The sequence below is a fragment of the Theobroma cacao genome, chromosome 3, assembly GCF_053813885.1.
Source record: "Theobroma cacao isolate CCN51 chromosome 3, ASM5381388v1, whole genome shotgun sequence".
Lineage (NCBI taxonomy): Eukaryota > Viridiplantae > Streptophyta > Magnoliopsida > Malvales > Malvaceae > Theobroma > Theobroma cacao.
The window spans coordinates 2380150-2396550 of record NC_142641.1 but is presented as its reverse complement, the minus strand read 5'-3'; the positions used below and the strand labels follow the sequence as shown (position 1 = coordinate 2396550).

General features: G+C 31.3%; 2 long non-coding RNA genes across 3 annotated transcripts; one reads left to right on the top strand and one right to left on the bottom strand.

Annotated features, from left to right (window-relative positions):
• Window positions 1–4944: 4944 nt before the first annotated feature.
• On the top strand, window positions 4945–6859 carry LOC148763453 (uncharacterized). Of its 2 annotated transcripts, none has more exons than XR_016025489.1 (4): window positions 4945–5075; window positions 5725–5808; window positions 6108–6254; window positions 6661–6859. It is a non-coding gene; the product is annotated as an uncharacterized LOC148763453 (long non-coding RNA). The 2 variants fall into 2 exon arrangements; XR_016025490.1 differs by having other exon boundaries at window positions 6108–6266.
• Window positions 6860–11249: 4390 nt separating this feature from the next.
• Window positions 11250–15707, bottom strand: LOC148763452 (uncharacterized). Its single transcript, XR_016025278.1, has 4 exons — window positions 15594–15707; window positions 14864–14937; window positions 13930–13993; window positions 11250–11425 (listed from the first exon to the last, which is right to left on the bottom strand). It is a non-coding gene; the product is annotated as an uncharacterized LOC148763452 (long non-coding RNA).
• Between the last annotated feature and the right edge of the window lie 694 nt (window positions 15708–16401).

Genomic DNA, 16401 nt, shown 5'->3' with positions numbered 1-16401 from the left:
ATCTAAGTTTGACGTGAAATAAATTTTTAATTTTTAATGAGGCATGATAGGAATCACAAGTTGGATTAATTTTAAATAATTTTTAAAGTATGAGATAAAAAGTATTAATTAAAATTGAAGATCATTTAGAAAATTTCATCATTAAAGCTAAAAAAAATTTAATAAGTATAATTAATATTCATTTTATTTTGACTTTCAAAAAATTTTATTTTATTTTTATAATTTTATTGTATCAATTATGTAGCTTATCAATAATTACTTTTAAAATATTATATTTTCTCAATATGAATTTGATTTCACTATTAGAATCATGTAATTACCAAAATATGATTATATCAACATTAGCATATATTAAGATCTAAAAAATCTAATGTTTTCAAAAAAAATTATTTAAATAAAAATTTTTGCTTAATAAGAGAAGAGAAAATATTAAAATTTTTTTAAAATAATTATCTTTAAATTATCATTATAACTATTATTTATAGTATTTTTAAATTTTAAATTATTTTTTAATTATTATTATTATTATTTATAATATTATATAATTTTAAAGTATTTATAATAAAAAATTTAACACCCACACGAAATGGGGCACCACTTTAGTGAAAGGGTAAAAATGAAGACTCACTTTTGGTAAGTCTTCCTTCGTAAATGGACAAAACCAGTCTGCACACGTCAATGAAAGCTATCCAGTCTTGTCTTTATCACAAAATAATCGAGCACGCCATAATGTACAAAGCAGTCTGCACACATTCAACGTTCATGAAGAAGCTTGGCGCGAGAGTGGAAAGCAAATGGAAGCAGAACAGGGAGGATCAGACTTTCACTGGAGACCATACAAAATGAAGACTTGCATTGCATCACAAGGGAATATGGAAATCGTGTGCTTAAATTCTTTATATTTGAATGAAAGAAAAGCTCTCCCGTTTTAAACTTTATAGTACAATAATAACTGAGCAAGTGGCCCCGACCCCATGTGTTTTATTTGACGCACGTCACATCCTGTTTTGTCTTGGGTGACCTATGATTCTGACACATGATGCAAAGCTCTGGTGTGAGAGTGAGTGCTATACAGCTTGCTCTGTTGTTTAACACGATGTTCTTTGTTTTCGTCTTGCCTTGTTGTTTTCCTTCTCTTCTCATGTCCTCCACCTGAAAGCGTCAGCTTCTCACATTCCTCTGCCTTCCTTCAAAAAAAACCCAGAACCTTTCACACTCCTCAAAGTGTCATTTCGTTGATAAGTAAATTTACAAATTAAAAACTTTTAAAAATAAATATTTATAATTTAAAATAGTTATTTAAATTTTTTAAAAAACTTTATTTTTAGTTATTTATAAAATGACGACAAAACATTTAATACAAATAGGGAAACTTGATTTTTCCTTTTAGTTTGGACAAATATATTATATTTTTTTAATAAAATTCTATGGATTGTGATGCATACATTATTAACGAGGGTTTATTATTAGAATAACAATCCCCTTTCTTTGTTTTTCACTTGCTCTTTTTTTCTTTCCCTTCTCTTTTGTCGGCTTCTCAATTCCTTTTACTTTCCACCCATAAATTTTGTTTTTCATAGTTTCGTTGGCAAATGTCTCTCAAAATAACTATTTTTTAAAATCACCGAAAATCAAAATTTAATTAAACTTTTTATGATATTTTTTATTTCATAGTTGGGGGAATAGTCTCTAACATTGAGAGGATCAAAATATTCCTTTTGATTGTAAAAAAGAATTTAAAATAAAAAGTTTAAGTTGTTAATTATATATTATAAAAAATTGATATTTTAAATTTAAAAATTAATTAATATTTTAATTATAATTATATTTAAATTATAAATAAAATATTAATATTTTCACATATTAATAATTAAATTATAATTTAAAATATTAATATTTAAATTATCAATTATTAATACTTTAAATATATTATTAATATTTTAAATTTCTCAACCTAAACACTAATAGTTAAATAAATAAAATGCGCTATATCTCTTAGATTTATCTTGAATATTTTTTCTTTTTAATTAAACTGATTTATCCTCCAATCCGACTCATGTTTCTGTTCTCTGTTAATGAATGATTGTTCAGTTGTTGCTCATAAATTGCCTCCTATTGCCCATTGTTCTTGCAAGAGTTGAAGTTCTTGCGACAATAAACTAAGCTTTTTTCCTCTATGTACAATCAGAACTATAAATTATATTGCACCACCATACCCTATTCAAGATCATCATCTTGAATAATTGAAATTGTTAATTAATTGATCAATCAACATTAGCATATATTAAGATACAAAAAATCAAATGTTTTCAAAAAGAATTATTTAAATAAAAAAATTTTGCTTAATAAGAGATGAGAAAATTTTTAAAAAATAATTTTTTAAATAATTATTTTAAAATTATTATTATAACTATTGTTTATAATATTTTTAAATTTAAAATTATTTCTTTTTAATTATTTTTATTTTTATTTATAATATTATATAATTTTAAATTATTTTTAATAAAAAATTTAACACTCACGACGAAATGGGGTACCACTTTAATAATAATAATAATAAAGCACTTTCAAAAGCATCTTTTGGAAAAGCATGTTAGAAGCCAAATGACTCTTTGAAAAAGCCACTGGACTCTCCGAGCGACAAGACTAAAATTGAAAAAGCATCTTTAAAGATTGTAAGGGATTTTCGTCAAAATTCAAAAAGATAGTAGAAACTTTCGAAATTTTAATGAAACTTTGTAACAATTTTCAATATTGTTTGTTAAAGGCATCTTCAACAATATTGTTTATGAATTTCTTTATAAAAGATTTTTTGAAATAAAAGTTGCAAATTTTCATATTCTCTTTCTTTGGAGTTTCAATATTTCTGTTTCAAATTTGTTTTCAAGACTTCAAATTTTCAATATTGTTTTCAAGATTAGTTTTCCCAAATTAACTTTCTATCTACCCTTCTATATAAGCATTTTGTTTGCAAGATTTATACTTCGTAGATCCTAGGTGACAATTCTATAACATACATAAAAAGAAGCCCCTTTGGGGCTTCCTCTTTTAACCAACCACGTGAAGGGCATAGGAAAAAAAAATGAAAAAGAGAGGTAAAAAGAGAAAGAAAAAAAACAGATAGAAAGAGACCCGTGTGCAACGGACGGACCATAATCTAGTTGATATTATAGTCATGAATTGGAGATATTTATAAATACTTGAAAATATTTTATTAAATAGAAATTTTGTTTATTGAGTTCTGGTTTTAATTGCGTTATCAATACCTGTAGACACTATATTTTACAAAAAAAAAAAAGAAAATGAAATGAAAATGAAAAAATGTGTATGACTGGTAGAGTGCGGATGCGAAAAACTCGCGTCTAGCAAAGTAGTGGAATGATATACTCAGCCAAAAACCGAGTGTATAAAGGGAGGCACTATAGCAGCTACAAAAGGAGCAAAAAAAAAAACTGAATAAAAAAAAACCCTAGAAAATCCTAGCAACAAATAGCAACCAGAGAAAATCATAATTTTCTAGCAGCCACAACAACCCACAAATAAAAAAAAAGGCATAAAAAAAACAAAAAAAAATCAGTCAAAAATACACCACAGAAGGAGGAGAGTAACCAGGTTTTGGGGGGATTTTTTTTTATTTTGATTTTTAGGGATACTTGCACCACCGCTGGTGGGTAGTTAGGGGCCGTAGGGATCGGCGGGATAGGAAGGCTTTAGGGGGGAGTTTTTGCGCCGCCGCTGGTGAGTAGTCAACATTATTTGTCGCCGCCGGTTAGAAAAAAAGGAAGGCTATGCTTTTATGCCGCCGGTGGTGGAGGTGTTGCTTTTTAGAGCTTGGGTGAAAGGAAATCGATGCCGGCAGTAGAGAGGGAGAAAGATAAAGAGCCGATCAATGATTTTTTTTTCTTGGGGAAGATCTTGAGTTTTGGGGGCTACCGATTAAGAGAGAGTGAAAAGACTAGCGAAAGGGAAGCATTGGGTCTTGTCGCCGGTGGGCATAGAGAGGGTCGGTCATTTGAGATAGCCGGCGAAAGGAGGGAGATCCGGTTGGGCGGTGGCCATTGATATGGAAGCCGCCGGTTGAGAAGTTAGAGAGATGGGAGAGAAGCAGGTGGTGAGAGAGAAATGGAAGAGAAAAAATGAAGTGAGAATAGAGGAAAGAAAGGGTTTAAGACTACTAATGTCAAGCCCGACCTTATAAAATACTTTTCATGTCATTCATATGATTGAAAATATGCTTGCATACTTGGAAAGCCCCGAAAGAAAAATCGTTAAAAGACGACAATGTACCAAATGGTACAATTAAGTTAATTTAAGCCTCGAACTAGATCAAATAGAGAATTTTAAATGAAATTAAGAATATTGAAGTCCCAAAATGGTTTAATATAGTGATTTGGAGTTAGAGGATCAATTTGGAGTCAAACCGAAATTTTTACTGTCTAGGGGCAAAATGGTCATTTACCACCTAGGGACACAATGGGAATTTTTAGAAAAGAATTTTTTTTTGGGCCCCATTTGACTTATTGGAGTATAATTTGAGGGTTTGGCAGTGAAAAAGTTTAATTCCAGTGATTTCTAGAGTGTAGGGGTAAAATCGTAATTTTACCACCTACGGACAAAATTTGAGATTTTGAGAGAATTTAGATCAAATTTGATAAATTGGAGAATGGTATGAGTGTAAGGGATAAAAAATATGTCTATGGGCAATTTTTCAGTTTTTGGGGCAAAAATGTAATTTTTGACTTTTACGGGGGCAAAAGTGTAAATTTTAAAAATTACTCTACCAAGACTTTGGATAAGTCTGAGAATTTTATCTAAGCTATGGATATGTGGGACAAGTGTATGGTGAAAATTTGAAAACAAATGGATGGCTAGAATTTAAGGACTTAATAAAATATTAAAAAAATAAATAAAATAATATTATATTATTTTAGCCTTTAAAAAGGTAAAAATTCCAGAATTCTCATCTTCTTCAGCCGTCCAAACCAGGGGAGAAAAGGGAGAAAAAAAACAAATAAGAACCCTACCTGAAAATTTGGGGAAAATCAAGAGAAATCAAGAAATCAAGCATTGAAAAGGTAAATTTCATTGATTTTCCTTGTGATTTTCACTACCCATGCATTTTTTTCTCATTTCCATGCAAAATTAGAAAGTGGGTATGGACACCCATGCTGGCCAAACCTCCATGGATGAGTTTTGAGCTTGATTTTTGGTTGATTTTAATTGAATTAAGTGATTTTAGTTAAGTTATATTGAAATATAGCAAAAATAAGCTAGAGATATAATTTTCTCCCATTGAAACCCATTATGCCGAATTTTCTAGGGGAATATTGGCTGCTGATCTTGATGTTTATTTGAGGAATTATGATGAATAATAATGAATTATGAGCCTAGAAAAATAATGGGAATTTTCGGAGCAAAAATATAAATTTTTACCCACTAGGGGTATTTTCGTAATTTGCTATCGGGATTGATAATTTGCACCACACTGAGAGACATTAAGTCAATTTGGGTGCAATTGAGGTATAGAAACTGAAAAAAATTAATTTGGAGTTTAAACGAACGCGTATATCGATTTATCGGGTAAAAAACCGAAATAGGCTAACACCGCATTTAGGCAAAAATTTAGACATTTTTGCATTCCATATCAAGCATTAGTAGTCTAAATTAGTTTAATTTCAATTTAGTACCAATGTGGTGAATTTCTCGATTTTATACTGTGTCAAGGTGGTGAGTCCTCCGATAAAGGTAAGAAAATTACACCCGAGGACCAGTAGTCTGAGTATTTCGAAAATCCCCACTTTAGACACGGTGAGTAACCTTACCATAATTTTAATTATCTAAAGTATGTTTTTATTCGGTTTTGGTGAATTTTATGAAAATGAGTTCAAATGGTAAATTTTTATGTTTTGTAAACAAAATGAGTTTAAATGAAAATATTTTATAAATTGTCTTGAAACGAAATAACGATTTTGAAAATAGAGTAATTGGATACCACTGATATGTTGTAAATTTAAAATTGAATTAATGACTTATGTTATTGTATTGGCATGACTGGCTGGGCTGTGTTTTTTATGAATTGTATGAATTGCTTTATTTTACCCTTGCAGGCTAGGTAGTAATATATTAGCCATGTCATGCTGTCAAAATTTTATTGTATGGTGGCTTTGACCTGCTGCAGTGGACTGGGTTCTGTGGACTAGCCTATTAGAAGGGCACGGAATTCTGTTATAACCTCGATTGGAGAGGCGAGTAAGGTAACTCCCGAGGTATAACTTTAAAGTTCACTTCATGCCAAACCACCACATGAAGGGGAACTCGGCCAACGCCAAGGAATGACCATGTTTTCAAAATAAAAATACGACTTTCTAATAGCCTTGGCAGACTCAGTTGGGATAGCCCTCGGCCAAGGTATCCCAGATAACTGAGTATGATAATAATTTTTGGCATGAGCCAAGCCTTTTAAGAAATTCATAAGCCATACCGATTACTTGCTTTAAATAAATTGATTTCATTTGGTTGAAATAAGTTGAAAGATGATTAATTACAGTTTGATAAAATATTTTAATAGTCTCCTTTTACTCGATTTTAGATATTTTGAGTAATATTTGTTTACTCACTGGGATTTTATAATCTCACCACCCTCATTTTCACCCATTTCAGGCTCAGAATAGATTGTAGATAACTGATATCGGCGAGGATTACAGCTGAACTTGCCACATCCAAAGACTGTAGGTTCATTTCTTTGATACTTTTGGTCATTCGTGGGCCCACGTGTCACTGTAAATTAAATTCTATACTTTGGTTATCTGTATTACGGTATGTAAGAATTTATTTTGCTTTTACGCTATAAAAATTATTTATGCAGTGTTCTTAAAATATCGTTTTATTTGAAAATTGAATATTTTATTTAATATTTTTATTTTATTATGACAGTCATAATTCTATTTTAAACGAATGTTTTAGACATCCAAAATTATTTTTGATTATGAAATATGTGTTTTCCACTTACATACTATATTTTTAGATGATTTTGAGATTTTTGAGATAAATGACCAAAACACCCCTGTGAGACGGAAATTATTATTTTATTTGTTTAAGTTGGAAACAGTTTAAAATCTTTTAGAATGTGGTATTTGGAAACAATTACCCACAGGGGAAATGAGAAGCTGATATTAAAGCCTTGCGAGGTTCCGGTTGACATTTCGGATGATGAATGTCGATCGAGACGTCGCGGCGGTTGTCACGAGCTCGATGGGAGTTTCGGGTCGTGACAACTAAACGGTGCCATTTAAAGGAAGCCAGATTTGGTGCCAAATGACGTAGTTCTGGGAGGCAAAGGAGCTGCACCTTAAGCACAAAAACGGTGCATTTTGGAGGAGGTTCTGTGGGCCTTGGGGAAGCGGATCAGTAGGAGTGGGCTGGTTGTCATAGGCCGCTTTTAGCCCATAAAAGGTAAATCTTTTGCTTTTCTGATTTGGTCTTTGTGGTTGTGCTGGGCCCAATGTTAGGTAGGAAGACAAATTAGTTTTAGTAGGTTATTAAGTAGAATAAAATATAAGATACATATAAAAAATGATTAAATGATTAAATGTTAAGAGAAAAATAGAAATTAAAAAAAAATGTTGAAAAAAATAATATAAAAAATATATAAAAAAAGTACATTTAATGATACCAAAAAATGATGGTAAAAAAATGAGAGTATGTAAAAACATAAGAGTATATATATTTTATATAATAATAATAAAATCAGATAAAATAGTTATTTAACTATAAAAACAGATATAAGCATAATATATATAGAGAAATAAATAAACATTTAATTATTAAAAAGATTAATGAATTTATTTAAGTAGTAAATATGGGAAATGTCACGACCCGAAACTTTCATCGGGCCCGTGATAACCGCCGCGACGTCTCGATAAGCACTCATTACCCCGAATGACGATCGAAACCCCGCAAGGCTTAGCATCAACTTTCGCATCTTCCCGGTGAGCGACAATTATTAAATCTCGCATTTTAAGAAATCATAAGTTGTTTCCAACTCAAAACAACAAAATATTATTTTCTAGCTCACAAGGGCATTTTCGTTATTTTTTTTTGAAATTTCGAAATCCGTAAAAATGTAATATGTAAGTGGAAACACATATTTCATGATTTAAATTAAATTTTGAAGTCTAAAACATTCGTTTAAAGTAAAATTATAGCTATTTGAATATAATAAAAATATTAAATAAAATATTCTATTTTCTTAAAACACAATATTTTCAAAGTCTTCCTAAAATAACTTTTGTAACGTAAGAGTAAAATAAATTTATTCATATAGTAATAAAGATAATTAAAGTATGAAATTTCGTTTACAGTGACACGTGGGCCCCCAACTAATCAAAAAGGTGTAGAGCTACGAACCCTTACTTCCTATGATGCAACTCCGAGATTAATTCTCGTGTTAATCAACTATCAACAAACTGTCCTGAGCCTGAAAAATGGATAAGAAGAGGGGTGAGATTAAATAATCCCAGTGAGTAAACAATTACCATCAAAAGCATCTAAAGCCGAGTAGACGGAGATAATATAAAAACGTTATATCTAAATAATGTTCATAACACAAAATTCGTTTCAATCTATACCAAATAATTTCTTTTCATCAAAATTTCCTGGTTTATGAATTTCTTAAACTTGGACCCTGCTAGAATTATTCTCGCGGTTACCTTCGTCAAGGTATCCCATTGAGACCGCCAAGGCTGTTCAATGACCCATACCCATAAACATGTTTTCACATCTAACACACAGTTGTTCCTTGGCGTTGGCTGAGTCTCACACTCACGTGGTGGCCCGAACGTGAGGTGCACTCAAATCATACCTCAGGAGATACTTCACCTAACATCTCCCCCCGGAGGTAAATATATAATTGAGTTACCGTGCTCCTCTCATAGGCAATCCACGGAAACCCCCACCACTGCAGTGACCGTGAGGTGCATTCAAATCTTACCTCAGGAGATACTTCATCCAACATCTCCCCCCGGAGGTAAATATATAATTGGGTTACTGTGCCCATCTCATAGGCAGTCCACGGAAACCCCCACCACTACAGTGACCGTTTAATATACCACCAGACCCATAAAAATTTTAGTAGCATAATATGGCGAATAAAATGTAATTCAGTCTACCGAGACCAATCCAAAACTGTTCATATATTTCATGCCAACCCCAAAAATTTAGCCATCATGCTACCATAGTGTCATAAGCCCCAATTTCAATAGCATATAAAATCATAAATTTCAACACAGTCTCCATATACTCAATTTTCTCAAAACAATATTTGATTTCAAAACCAGTATAAATCTCATTTTTATTAAAAAATATTTTAATTAAAAAATATTTTAATTAGAAAACATAATATTTAATAATTTAAGCTCACCATTCAATAAAAGCATCAAACAAGTATAATAACTCTAGATATTTAAGATGATAAGTTATCCACTCACAGTTCTAGGAGTCGATGTACTCCTAATCCCAGTCTTCAAGCACAATTTCTGTACTTTTACCAGTGTAATTTGCTCACCACCTATCCATAATGTACAATACATAATTCACCACATCAATACTTGACCATTATAAAATCAATTCAGGCTCGGTATATATGTATGATATGATAAACAACTTATCCGACTACCGCTTAAATGCGGTGCTGACCTAATTCGGCCTATTACCCGATTAAATCGATATACGCGTCCGTTTAAACTCCAAATTAATTTTTTTCAGTTTCTATACCTCAATTGCACCCAAATTGACTTAATGTTTCTCAGTGTGGTGCAAATTATCAATCTCGATAGCAAATTATGAAAATACCCCTAATGGGTAAAAATTCATATTTTTGCTCCGAAAATTCTCATTATTTTTCTAGACTCATAATTCATCATTGTTCATCATAATTCCTCAAATAAACATCAAGATCATCAGCCAATATTCCCCTAGAAAATTCAGCCAATAATGGTAATGGAGGAAAATGAATTCTTTTCTTGTTGTTTTGTTTCTAAATATGCTAAACTAACTTAAAACACTAACATAGTTCAAAATCAAATTAATCTAACAACTTTCTCTCTCTAAACCCATATGATCAGATTTGAATCCATCATCAAAACACATAATTTAACCATGGAAAATAAGGAGAAATGCATAGAAATGATAAATCTTAAGCTAAGCTTGAAAAATCATACCTTTAAACACTTGATTTCTTGAAAATCACACTTTTTCTTTGAATTTTCTCACTCTAGGGTTTGTGCTTATTTCTCTCTCTCTCCTGCTGGTTTTGGCTGACCATCCCAATGAAGAATTCTGAAATTTTCAAGCCTTTTAATAGGCTTAATAAAATATTATTATTTTATTTACCTTTTGAATATTTTATTATTTTATTTTTTTCTAGCCATCTTTTTGACTTTCTTTTTCTACCAGTCAATACTCTTCACTTATCCATGTCTTCCATGAAATTTCTAGACTTTTTCAAAGTTTTGGTGGAGTAAATTTTTAAAAATTACACTTTTACCCCTGTAAAGTGAAAAATTACATTTTTACCCCAAAAATTGAAAAATTGCCCATAGACATATTTTTCATCTCTTATACTCATACCATTCTCCAATTTATCAAATGTGATCTAAATTCTCTCAAAATCTCAATTTTTATCCGCGGATGAAAAAATTACAATTTTGCCCCTAGATAGTGAAAATTCCGGTTTGACTCCGAATTGATCCTCGAACTCCTAATTACCATTTTGAGTCATCCTTGAACTGTGAAACTCTTAATTTCACCTTAAAATTTCTATTTGAACTAGTTCGAGACTTAATCGACTTAATGGTACCATTAGGGCAATATTGTCTTTTAACGATTTCTCGAACTTCCTAAATATACAAACATTCTATCGAACATGTGAATGACATTATAATTATTTTACAAAGCAGGATTTGACAGGAAAAGTAAACATTTAATGGTAAAAATAGATTTACTTAGATTAATAATATATGCACATATTTGGATTTAGAATATTTGTTTAAAAAAAATATAAGTGTGGGAAAGGATGAAATGTGGGACATATATACGAGATACATAGTCATGAAAATTTTATGTAGAGATAATAGAAGTGAAAATAAATTAGGAAGAGCTAGAATTAAAATGTGATGAAACAAAATATGAAAATATGAAATTAGGTGAAAAAAATAGTTTTATACAAAAGGGAGATGGATACAAATGGAGAGAGAATGAAAATAGGATAAGATAAAGAATTATTAATGAAAATATTATTCAATTTGATACCGATGATAAGAGGATCGGTCGGGACGCGAGAAGTCGTAATCCCGAGCTAATTTTTCTTGGGTTCGGAATTCGAATGAAGGCTCTACCAATACGATGGGAAGACCTCGATTTCAAGATCCTGAAATTCTTACAAATAAAAATTTGATTACACAAAAATTATTCAAAAAAAGTAATAAAATATAATAATAGATTCAAAATAAAAAATAATAGTAATAAATAATAATAAAAATAATAGTAATAATAATTCAAATATATAAAATAAATAATAAATTTGTGAAAATGTAATATACATGACATTAAATAAATAGACAAATCAATAAAAAAAATAAGAAAAAAATCCAAAACAATAACTAATTTAAAATTAAGCATTAAATGTCAAGTGGTACAAACTATGAATTAATAAATATTGTGCAAAAGAAATGAAGATAGAAGATAGGAAAGGAAAAAAAGGAATTAAAATATGGATATATTAGACATTAGGTTTGAATAAAAGATTGCTTCTAAAAAATATAATAATAATAAAGAGATATAAAACATAAAATAATAAATAATAGTAAAAGAAAAATAAAATTTTTGTTCACTAAAATAACATGGAATTATATACAATTTATAAAGTATCTTTGAATAAAAAATATAAAGTATGAAAAAATAATAATAAAAAGACGTAATAATAAAAAAATAAAATAAAATAATAACTAGAAAATGATAATGATAAAAATAGATAATTGCGCGAGCATAGCATACATATATATTGCATCATGCATATTATTGCATATAAGTATTTTTTGTTTGCGAGTTAAGCCCCGATGATGGGATCTTCCGAGAATCTTGCGAAAGTGAATATTTCTTGAAAAGTTTTCTAGGTGAAAAGATGTCCCCGGGTCCCACCAGTATGATGGGAGGGCTCGAGAAACAGCTTTAATAAAAGGCTTTTACTCGTCTTAGGTTCATTATGCACGAAAACATTATTTTTAAAGAAAAAACGTACGACAGTCCCGATGATGGGATTTATTCGTTGAATTTGCGAAGATGAGTTCCTCGGATAATTCTCTAGGTGAGAGAATACCCCGGATCCCACCAATATGATGGGCGGATTCGGGAGAACGTTCTCGATAAAAGGTTATTCGTCCGACATTTTTTATCTCACGCCATGCATTTCATCTTACCTCACACTTGCATTTCATTTTAGAATCAAATAAAATTATTTAATAAAATTGGAGATAAAATAAGTAAATAATAGCTAAGGAAATAAAATAAACTTAAAAAAATAAAGCCTAATAGGATAATCTAAAAATGGTACCGTTCATGGATCGGGCGTTCCGGGGTATTAATCCTTCCCTGGGCGTAACCGTACTCTCAAACCTAGATCTCGAAAAATGTAGACCAGTTTAAGATTCTTTCGGCAGGCTTAAATCTAATTAAGACTCTGTCGATTAGAATCGAGTCAATAGGTGGCCAATCACACCTAGTAAAAAAGATTGGTGGTGACTCCTAGGTTTAGAGTTTTCACTCGTGTCTAGTGGTCGGGTTTCTGGACCCGCACGTTACGACAATACCTTATTATTTTATGTTGAGTTTATAAAGATAATAGTCTAGTATATTTAAAAGAACACCGATTTTTCAGAATTGACCACGTGGAGTATAGAGAAAGAAAGACAAAAGATTTCGAAGCAAAGAGAGAGGAAGAGCAGGGGGTGCAAAGAGTTCATGGTTTACCATGTGGAGAGCAGATAAATAGAAAGAAAAGATGTTGAAGCAAAGAAAGGGGGTGCAAAGGGGTCCGTGTGCAACGCATAGCTGATATTTAGTTATTTTGAAAGAGCTAATAATATAATATACAAAAAAATTTAAAATTTTTTATATGTTATGAAAAAGATTTTAAAAGTTTTAGGGGGGGCCATAAGGAGGCTCCGCCCTTGTGTGGAAGCTTTCCTAGTAGATGGAGGTTACTGATTACCGACAGGGGGTGGGGATCGGGAGGAAGTTTTCGGCCATTTTTGAGTTGGTTTGATCGAGAGATGTAGATAAAGGAACAGAGAGTTCCGAGGAGGATAAGAAGGAAGGCTAATTGTCACGACCCGGAACTCCCCATCGAGCCCGTGACAACCGCCGCGAGGCCTCGACAGACATTCTTCACCCTGAATGCCGATCGAAATCCCGCAAGGCTTAGCATCAACTTCCGCATCTCTCCGGTGAGCAACAATTATTAAATCTCGCATTTAAAAAAAATCATAAGTCATTTTCAAATAAGAACAATAAAATATTATTTTTTGGCTCATAGGGGCATTTTCGTAATTTTTCGTCAAAAATCTCAAAACTTGCTAAAAATGTAGTAGGTAAGCAGAAAATATATATTTAATGATTTAAAAACAAAATAAGTATCTAAAACGTTCATTTGAAAGTAAATTGTTAACAACTAGTACTATTCAAAAATAATCAATAAAATATTCTATTTTCTCATAAAATAAATTTTTATAGAAATATTCGTAAATAATTTTTCGTACATGAAAGTAAAGTAAAAATTGTATGAATAGAAATACAGATAACCAAAATATAAGTTTTGATCTGCAATGACACGTGGGCCCCAATTGACCAAGAGGATGTAAGACTGTGAACTCTTACTTTTTATAATGCAGTTCCGACCTTAGTTCTCGTCCTACTCGACTATCTACAAACTGTCCTGAGCCTGAAAAATGTATAGGAAGAAGGGGTGAGATTTTATAATCCCAGTGAGTAAACAGATACCATCAAAAGTATCTAAAGCCGAGTAAATGGAGACAATTAAAATAAGTCATCATATTGTAATTTCATTACCTTTCAGTTCATTTCAACCAAATAAAATCAATCCATATAAATCGAGTAATCAACTTGGCTTATGAATTTCTTAAAACTTTGGCTCGTGCCAAAACTCATACTCAGTGATACCTTGCGCAGGGCATCCAACCGAGTCCGCCAAGGCTATTAAAATTTCATATACACTTAAAATATATTTTTAGTTTGAGAAAAATACAGTCGTTCCTTGGCGTTGGCTGAGTTCCCCTTCACGTGGTGGTTTAGCGTGAAGTGAACCCTAAGCTTTACCCCAGGAGATACCCTATGCGCCTCTCCGTTCGGGGTAAAAATATACTGGAGTTTACCGTGCCCCTCTAATAGGCTGGTCCGCGGAATCCCCTCTGCAGTAAATAATTAATATATACTCCACCAATTCAATAAAATTCATTCTAGCATGGCATGACAATTTATCGCAATCTAGCCTCTCAAGGCTGAATACACAATACAAATAATTCTGACACCAAAATCAGTTTAGCCATTCATGCTCATACATTGTCATAAGCCATTCAATTTAAAACCATAAATTTACAACACAAGCAGGCAGTTTCCAATTACTCTATTTTCAAAACCAATATTCGATTTTTCAGAAAATTTATAAAATCATTTTATAAAATCACAATTTCTCTTAAAACATAGCAACTTACCATTTAAACTCATTTTTTATAAAATCACACAATTGTATAAAACTACTCTAGATAATTAAGATGCTAATAAGTTTACTCACAGTATTAGGAGTAGAAATACTTCTATTTTCCGCTCTCGGGTGCAGTCTCTTACCCAAAACAATTGACTCACCACCTACCCATAATCCATGATACAAAATTCAATAAATTGTGTCAATTTATCATAAATTATTTCAGGCTCTTATCCATGCGTATGCACTAGATAGGATTTGAAATGTCTAGACAATTACTTAATTGCGGTGTCTGACCTAACTCGCCTATACACGGTGTAAATTCCTAAAATCCCCAATTCGACTCCAATTCCATCCATTTCAGTTTCAATTATCCAATTATATCCACAATACCTCAATGACTGTGAATTTGGTCCAATTTATCAGTCCGGACTATAAATTGCGCTTTTACCCCTAGTGGGTAAAAATTTTAATTTATTGCACCGAAAATTCCCATTTAATTTCCAACCTCATAATTCATCATTTTTTCACCCAATTCTCTTAAAATAAAGTCAACCTCATCCTCACATACCACTGGCTAGATTCGACCTAGAGAAATTCATGGAGAAGATAAATATTTTTCTTGTTGTTTTACTCATAAACATGCTAAACTAACACTAAACACTAACATAGCTCAAAATCAAATTTATCTAACAACTTTCTCTCTCTAAACCCATATGACCAGAATTGAAATCATCCTCAAATCACATGATTCAACCATGAAAAATGATGAAAAATGCATGGGAAAGGTAAAGCACAAGACAAATTTAAGAAATGTTACCTTTTTTCACTTGATTTTTGAATTTCCACCTATTTTCCCTTTAAATTTCTTGGCTAGGTTTTTATTTTCTCCTTTCTCTCTCTTGTTTCTTGCTTGGCCGAATGTTGAAGAAGAAGAATGGGTGGGCTGATTTTTTTATGCCTTTTTATTGTTTAATGAAATCATATTATTTTATTCATATTTTGAATATTTTATTAATTCATTTTTTTTTAGCCATCCGCTTGTCCTACTTTTTCCACCATGCATTCCCTTTGACTTATCCAAGTCTTAAGTGAAATTTTCAGATTTTTTCAAAGTTTTGGTGGAGCAAATTCTTCAAAATTACACTTTTGCCCCTAAACTTTTCAAAAATTACATTTTTGCCCCAAAAAATTGAAAATTTGCCATAATGCATAATTTTCACTCCTCATACTCAGTTCACACTCCAAATAATTAAATTTGATCAAAATCCTTTCAAAAATTAAATTTTTGATTTTGTGTGGCAAAATTACCATTTTACCTTTTTTCTCTAAATTATATCGAAATTAAAATTTTTCACTTCTAAACCTCAAATCTTACTCCAATAAGTCAAATGGGGCCAAAAATCTTTTCTAAAAATTTCCATTTTGTCCCCAGGTGGCAAATGGCCATTTTGCCCCTAGATAGCGAAAATTTCGGTTTGACTCCAAATTGATCCTCAAATTTCGAATCACCATATTAAACCATTCTGGGACTTTAAAATTCTTAATTTCATCATAAATTCTCTATTTGATCTAGTTCAAGGTTTAAATCAACTTTGTTGTACCTCTAGGTACAATACCAACTTTTG